This window comes from Triticum dicoccoides, chromosome 5B (genome assembly GCF_002162155.2).
Source record: "Triticum dicoccoides isolate Atlit2015 ecotype Zavitan chromosome 5B, WEW_v2.0, whole genome shotgun sequence".
Classification (NCBI taxonomy): domain Eukaryota; kingdom Viridiplantae; phylum Streptophyta; class Magnoliopsida; order Poales; family Poaceae; genus Triticum; species Triticum dicoccoides.
This window is the reverse complement of record NC_041389.1, coordinates 21,886,679-21,895,318: the sequence shown is the minus strand read 5'-3', so window position 1 is coordinate 21,895,318 and position 8,640 is coordinate 21,886,679. Positions and strand designations below refer to the sequence as shown.

Here is an 8,640-nt window from a genome sequence, read left to right as displayed (position 1 = left end):
GAAAATTCAAAAAAAATTATCGGCTGTGCTTATGGGTAAAGTGACTAATACGGGCCAGAGGTTTTCAGCAATCTAATCAAACTCAGATACTTGTATCTATCGCACTGCATAGATCGCATCGCTCCATCAGAATATAAAATGGGCAGATTGCTTGACTCTATCAGCACCCTTTCGAATCTAGAGCATCTGGACTTTTCTTACAGTTCCATGCTTTCCAGTATACTAGAAAGTATTGCCAACCTTAGGAAGCTTCATACGTTGGACCTCTTAGGCTGCCATGGCCTAAATTAGCTCCCCGATAGTATGGTAAATATGGTTAGTTTGAAGGTTCTAATTGTGGAAAAGGAGGTTAGATTGGATGAATCTTTGCTTTTTCTGTCAAATATTGCCTCATTGCCTCACTTTGTGGTGCATGCTTCAAGTAATAATTGTAGCAGCAATATCATCCGGCTGAAACCTACAAACCCTCATGAGCTGATAATAGGTAGACTTGAAAACGTGAAGTCTGCAGAAGAGGCAGAGAGTATAAAACTAATAGAGAAACAAAGAATTAAAGCTTTAACATTTCAATGGACTGTACATGCTGCTAGCCTGCTAGGTATGTGGATGACAAGGATGTGTTGGAAAAACTAGTGCCACCTATCAAACTTGATGAAGCGTCTCAATCCCCTCACATGGGGACCCGCATAGATATATATTGACTGTGTCGTGAGATACAAGGAGCCTTGGTTGCATAGCTAACCGAAGGAGAGAGGATTACATAGGTTGTTACAAATAGAGAGATAGAGAGAATAAACTAACTACCTAACAACCTATGCGTGTACATCAAGTTACCAGGGGGGCAATCTAGCTACGCTACATAGCTTGTTTAACATCCTCCCTTAATCGAAACTTCTCAAGTTAAGATTACGTTTAAATTCCTCAAATGATCCTGTAGACAATGCTTTTGTAAAACCATCCGCAACTTGTTCTCTTGAGGGAACAAAGCGAACTTCCAACTCTTTGCTGGCAACTCTTTCTCAAACAAAATGATAGTCAATCTCAATATGCTTAGTCCTTGCATGAAAGACAGGATTGGCAGAGAGATATGTGGCACCAATATTATCACACCAAAGACAAGGGGTTTGTGTATGACATATTCCAAGTTCTCTGAGTAAGGACTTAACCCATATAATTTCTGCTGTTGCATTCGCCAACGCCTTATATTCTGCTTCAGTACTCGATCTTGAAACTGTTGCTTGTTTCTTTGCACAGCACGATATCAAGTTGGGTCCAAAGAACACCGCAAAACCACCTGTGGACCTCCTATCATCCAAGCAACCTGCCCAGTCAGAATCAGAGAAAGCACTAACAAGGGTAGAGGATGACTTGGTGAAGGTTAGTCCAACATTTAAAGTATGCTTCATATATCTACTATACGTTTGGCAGCAGTCCAATGAGCTGAAGTTGGTGCATGAAGAAACTGACACACTTTATTGACTGCAAAAGAAATATATGGCCTGGTCAGAGTCAGGTACTGAAGTGCCCCTACCAAACTTCTGTATTTTGTGCCATCTTCTTGATTTAAAGACACATCCTCCACAAGGGAGAGTTTCTTAGGACTAGATAGTGGTGTTGGTGAAGGTTTACAGCCCTGCAACCCTGCCTTGCTCAAAAGATCTGTTGCATATTTTTCTTGAGAGAGATGCAGACCACCATCCTTGTTTCTTTTCACTTCAATACCAAGGAGAAAATGCAAGTCACCGAGATCCTTGAGAGCACAATCTGAGTTTAAATCTTTCAGAAGAGCAGTTACTGCCTCGTTGGAAGAACTTGTAACAATAATGTCATCAACATAAATGAGCACAGAGATAGTGATGTGTGACTTATTGTAAATAAACAAGGGAGTATCAGACTTGGAGGGAACAAAACCAAGTGTTTGCAGCTTAGAGCTCAAACGAGAATACCAAGCTCGGGGTACCTGTTTCAATCCATAAAGAGATTTGTCAAGCCTGCAAATATGGAATGGTTTATTGGGATCTGCAAATCCAGAATGTTGCTTCATATATACTTGCTCTTCCAAAACACCATGAAAAAACGCATTATGCACATCTAGCCGACGATGAAGACTCCATCCTCTCGATACAACAATGGAGAGAACAAGGCGAATGGTAGCAGCTTTAACAACAGGACTAAAGGTGTCCTCATAATCAAGTCCATACCTCTGTTTGAACCCTTTGGCAACAAGCCTTGCTTTGCAGCGATCAATGGTACCATCAGATCGTTGCTTGATGCGGAAAACCCAATTGCAATCAATGACATTTGTACCTGGATGTGACGGAACAAGATGCCAAGTGTGATTTTTCTGAAGTGCACAAAATTCCTCATCCATAGCCTGTTTCCACATGGGATCAGCAAGGGCCTCCTACACAGTACGAGGCTCTCCTGTAGAAGCAGCAGAAGAAACTAGAACATATTTAGTCTTGTAATTGGTAGGTTGAAGCGTGCCAGTTTGAATACGTGTACGAGGGAGCGAAGCAACGGGCACAGAAGTTCCAGCAGAAGTGCCAGAATCCAGAACAGGAGATCCCGAGGTGACGTGGTCGTCCTGACCCAGCTGACCCACGAGATCATTTGTGGTGAGAGGGCTCGCGGCGGGTGGTGAAGAACGCGCAGACAATCCAGGCGAGGCAGGCGAAGCCGGCTCGACACACGCGCTAGCCCCTCCTGCCGCGGGAGTGGTGGAGCGCGGGGCCCTCCGGCTGTAGACGCAGGGGATGGACGCGTAGCGCTCGTTGGGGAGCCCCCCTCTGATTGATGCGCCATATCCACACGAGCGGGCTCGCTAGTAGGCCGCCGCGTGGCATGGATCGGGTTGTGCAGAGGCGAATCAGGTTGGCGAGCGCTGGCCGCCTGACGAGGCACAGATCCCGGTGCTGATGCAGTCGGGTCTGACACAACCTGGCGCAGCGATCCCGGAGAGGATTGCACCCGATCTCCCATGTTTGCATTGGCCCCTTCTGTAACATTATGTGCATCAAAAAACATATTGGTTTCACCACCATTTTGACCGCTGTTTCTGCCTGCACAATCAATCTCATGTAGAGCATTAGGAGGGTCAGTCATCATAAGTATCATTGGACCCCACAAGATCAACACCGGTTAGATGAGAAGGAAGAAGGAGAATTTCTTTCCTGAGAAGTGCACCAGCATTGGGATGTAATTTGTAGAAAGGAAAGTGTGTCTCATCAAAAACCACATCACGTGATATATAAACATGACCTGTAGCAACGTCAAGACTTTTTACACCCTTGCGTTGAGCACTGTATCCAAGAAAGACACACTGCTTTGAACGGAACATGAGTTTACGGGTATTGTAGGGACGAAGATTGGGCCAACATGCACAACCAAAAACACGAAAATCGGTGTAATCAGGTGTTACATGTAAGAGACGTTCAATGGGTGTTTCATTGGAGATGGTACGACTAGGCCACATGTTGATAAGATGAACGGCTGTGAGAAAGGCTTCATCCCAAAATTTTAGTGGGATGGAAGCAGAAGCTAGGATGGCTAGACCTACTTCAACAATATGTCTGTGTTTGCGTTCGGCAGAACCATTCTGTTGGTGAGCATGTGGACACGAGACATGGTGAGAAATACCAATCTTTTGGAAGAAAGAGTTTAGCTTCTCATACTCACCACCCCAATCAGATTTGATGGCAATGATCTTACTATCAAGTTTGCGTTCAACAAGGGCTTGAAAGTTAAGAAAAACTTGAAACACATCAGAACGTTTTTTAAGAAGGTAAATCCATGTGTATTTGCTCAAGTCATCAACACAGGTGGGTGCAGGACGCCAAACATCAGAAAAGATAAGTTGCAAAGGTTTTGTTGACACACTAGTGGATACAGGATATGGCAACTGATGACTTTTTGCTCTTTGACAAGAATCACAAATAGTTTCAACGTTTCTCTCACCAACAATGGGGAGATTATTTCTACTAAGAATTTGATGAACTGTAGCAAAAGAAGGATGACCTAAGCGATTGTGCCACCTTTCAACAGAAAGCTTGATGGCACGATACACTTGTTTATTGTTTTGGCAATACTTCGGCATCATCGCATACAGTCCTTCAATACACACCCCTCTATGGTGAACTTTGTGTTGGAAATATGCCCTAGAGGCAATAATAAAATGGTTATTATTATATTTCCTTGTTCATGATAATTGTCTATTGTTCATGCTATAATTGTATTAACTGGAAACCGTAATACATGTGTGAATACATAGACCACAACATGTCCCTAGTGAGCCTCAAGTTGACTAGCTCGTTGATCAATAGATGGTTATGGTTTCCTGACCATGGACATTGGATGTTATTGATAACGGGATCACATCATTAGGAGAATGATGTGATGGACAAGACCCAATCCTAAGCATAGCACAAGATCGTGTAGTTCGTTTGCTAAGAGCTTTTCTAATGTCAAGTATCATTTCCTTAGACCATGAGATTGTGCAACTCCCGGATACCGTAGTAATGCTTTGGGTGTACCAAATTTCACAACGTAACTGGGTGGCTATAAACATGCACTACAGGTATCTCCGAAAGTGTCTGTTGGGTTGGCACGAATCGAGACTGGAATTTGTCACTCCGTATGACGGAGAGGTATCTCTGGGCCCACTCGGTAATGCATCATCATAATGAGCTCAATGTGACTAAGTAGTTAGGCATGGGATCATGCAATATGGAACGAGTAAAGTGACTTGCCGGTAACGAGATTGAACGAGGTATTGGGATACCGGCGATCGAATCTCGGGCAAGTAACGTACTGATTGACAAAGGGAATTGTATACGGGATTGCTTGAATCCTTGACATCGTGGTTCATCCGATGAGATCATCGTAGAACATGTGGGAGCCAACATGGGTATCCAGATCCTGCTGTTGGTTATTGGCCAGAGAGCTGTCTCGGTCATGTCTGCATGATTCCAGAACCCGTAGGGTCTACACACTTAAGGTTCGGTGACGCTAGAGTTGTTATGGAAATTAGTGTGCAGTTACTGAACGTTGTTCGGAGTCCCGGATGAGATCCCGGACGTCACGAGGAGTTCTGGAATGGTCCGGCGGTAAAGATTTATATATGGGAAGTCCTATTTTGGCCACCGGAAAATGTTCGGGATTTTTCAGTATTGTACCGGGAAGGTTCCGGAGTGGGTACCACCTGCATGGGGGGACCCACATGAACGTGGGTAGTGGGGGCAAGGCCCCACACCCCTGGTCAAGGTGCACCAAGATCCCCCCTTAGAAGGAATAAGATCATATCCCAAAGGGATAAGATCAAGATCCCTAAAAAGGGGGATAACAATCGGTGGGGAAGGAAATGATGGGATTTCTTTCCTCCCACCTTTGCCAACGCCCCAATGGACTTGGAGGGCAAGAAACCAGACCCCTCCACCCCTATATATAGTGGGGAGGCGCATGGGAGCTTCACCCTTACCCCTGGCGCAGCCCTCCCCCTCTCTAACTCCACCTCCTCCTCGGTAGTGCTTGGTGAAGCCCTGCTGGAGAACTGCAAGCTCCACCACCACGTCGTTGTGCTGCCGGAGCTCTCCCTCAACTTCTCCTCTCCCCATGCTGGATCAAGAAGGAGGAGACATCCCCGGGCTGTACGTGTGTTGAACACGGAGGCGCCGTCCGTTCGGCGTTAGATCGGATCTTCCGCGATTTGAATCGCCGCGAGTACGACTCCCTCATCCGTGTTCTTGTAACGCTTCCGCATCGCGATCTTCAAGGGTATGAAGATGCACTCATCCTCTCCCTCTCTTGTTGCTAGAATCTCCATAGATTGATCTTGGTGATGCGTAGAAAATTTTGAATTTCTGCTATGTTCCCCAACGGTGGCATCATGAGCTAGGTCTATTGCGTAGATTATATGCACGAGTAGAACACAAGTAGTTGTGGGCGTTGGTTTGTTCAATATGCTTACCGTTACTAGTCTTATCTTGATTTGGCGGCATCGTGGGATGAAGCGGCCCAGACCGACCTTACACGTACGCTTACGTGAGACAGGTTCCATCGACTGACATGCACTTGTTGCATAAAGGTGGCTAGCGGGTGCCAGTCTCTCCCACTTTAGTCGGATCGGATTCGATGAAAAGGGTCCTTATGAAGGGTAAATAGAAATTGGCATATCACCATTGTGGCTTTGCATAGGTAAGAAACGTTCTTGCTAGAAACCCGTAGCAGCCACGTAAAACATGCAACAACAATTAGAGGACGTCTAACTTGTTTTTGCAGGGTATGCTATGTGATGTGATATGGCCCAAAAGAATGTGATGAATGATCTATGTGATGTATGAGATTGATCATGTTCTTGTAATAGGAATCACAACTTGCATGTCGATGAGTATGACAACCGGCAGGAGCCATAGGAGTTGTCTTAATTTATTGTATGACCTGCGTGTCATTGAATAACGCCATGTAATTACTTTAATTTATTGCTAAACCATTAGCCATAGTAGTAGAAGTAATAGTTGGCGAGACAACTTCATGAAGACACGATGATGGAGATCATGGTGTCATGCCGGTGACGAAGGTGATCATGTCGTGCCTCAAGATGGAGATCAAAGGCGCAAGATGATATTGGCCATATCATGTCACTCTATGATTTGCATGTGATGTTTGTCATGTCTACATGTTATTTGCTTAGAACGATGGTAGCATAAATAAGATGATCCCTCATTAAAATTTCAAGAAAGTGTTCCCCTAACTGTGCACCATTGCGAAAGTTCGTTGTTTCGAAGCACCACGTGATGATCGGGTGCGATAGATTCTAACATTCACATACAACGGGTGTAAGCAAGATTTACACACGCAAAACACTTAGGTTGACTTAACGAGCCTAGCATGTACAGACATGGCCTCGGAACACAAGAGACCGAAAGGTTGAACATGAGTCGTATAGTAGATACGATCAACATGAAGATGTTCACCGATGATGACTAGTCCGTCTCACGTGATGATCGGACACGGCCTAGTTAACTCGGATCATGTATCACTTAGATGACTAGAGGGATGTCTATCTAAGGGGGAGTTCATTAAATAATCAGATGAACTTAATTATCATGAACATAGTCAAAAGGTCTTTGCAAATTATGTCGTAGCTTATGCTTTAGTTCTACTGTTTAAGATATGTTCCTAGAGAAATTTTAGTTGAAAGTTGATAGTAGCAATTATGCAGACTGGGTCCGTAAACTGAGGATTATCCTCATTGCTGCGCAGAAGGCTTATGTCCTTAATGCACCGCTCGGTGTGCTGAACCTCGAGCGTCGTCTGTGGATGTTGCGAACATCTGACATACACGTTTTGATGACTACATGATAGTTCAGTACTGTTAAATGGTTTGGAATTGTGGCGCCAAAGACGTTTTTGAAATGTCGCGGAACATATGAGATGTTCCAAGGGCTGAAATTGGGATTTCAGGCTCATGCCCATGTCAAGAGGTATGAGACCACCGACAAGTTTCTTAGCCTACAAACTAAGGGAGAAAAGCTCAATCGTTGAGCATGTGCTCAGATTGTCTGAGTACTACAATCACTTGAATCGAGTGGGAGTTAAACTTCCAGATGAGATAGTGATGTTTCTTCAAAGTCATTGCAACCAAGCTATTAGAGCTTTGTGATGAACTATAACATATCAGGAATAGATATGATGATCCTTGAGCTATTCGCGATGTTTGACACCGCGAAAGTAGAAATCAAGTAGGAGCATCAATTGTTGATGGTTAGTAAAACCACTAGTTTCAAGAAAGGGCAAGGGCAAGAAGGGATACTTCATGAAACGGCAAATCAGTTGCTGCTCTAGTGAAGAAACCCAGGCACTAGTAGAAAAGGGGCCAATGGTCTAGGCCGGTCCAGCCCATTAGTCCCGGTTCAATCCAGAACGGGGGCATTAGACCCGGTTCGTGAGCCCCAGGGGCCGTCCGGGCCACGTGGGCCATTGGTCCCGATTCGTCTGGACCTATTGGTCCCGGTTGGTGGGACGAACCGGGACCAATGGCCCTCGCTCTTGGCCCACCATCATTGGTCCCGGTTGGTGGGCTGAACCGGGACCAAAGGACGACCATTAGTCCCGGTCCATTCCACCAACCAGGACTAAAGGGTTGGTCCTCGTTGCGGCCAAAGTTTAGTCCCACCTCGCCAACCGGAGGGGAATCAGACCGGTTTATAAGCCCCTCCCTCTCTGTCTTATTGAGCTCCTCCGAAAATGAAAATAGATGCCCTTATATAGGGAATTTAGGCTAAATCCGTACGAATTTCTCTTGAAATTTGTTATGAATTTAATTTGAATTTCCTCTATAAGCGCATCTATGCTCATTTCTGAGTAGCTTTTTATATAGTTTTTTTTCTTTTCTGCTATATTTATTTTTTTCTTTTTATTTCTGAGTTGTAATAAGTCATTATAAATAAGCATCTATGCTCATTTTTTTAGTAAAGTTAATCATAACTATTTTTTCTTCTATTTATTTTTGAATTGTAATAAGTATTAAAAATAAGCATCTATGCTCATAATTTAGTAAAGTTAATCACAACTAGTTTTTCTTCTTTTTATTTCTGAGTTGTAATAAGTCATTAAAAATAAGCATCTATGCTCCTTTTTTAG

The 8,640-nt window shown here is 44.2% G+C and overlaps 1 pseudogene; it reads left to right on the top strand.

The window, feature by feature from the left end:
* Nucleotides 1-8,640, top strand: part of LOC119308930 — a 22,089-nt pseudogene that overhangs the window by 1,156 nt on the left and 12,293 nt on the right.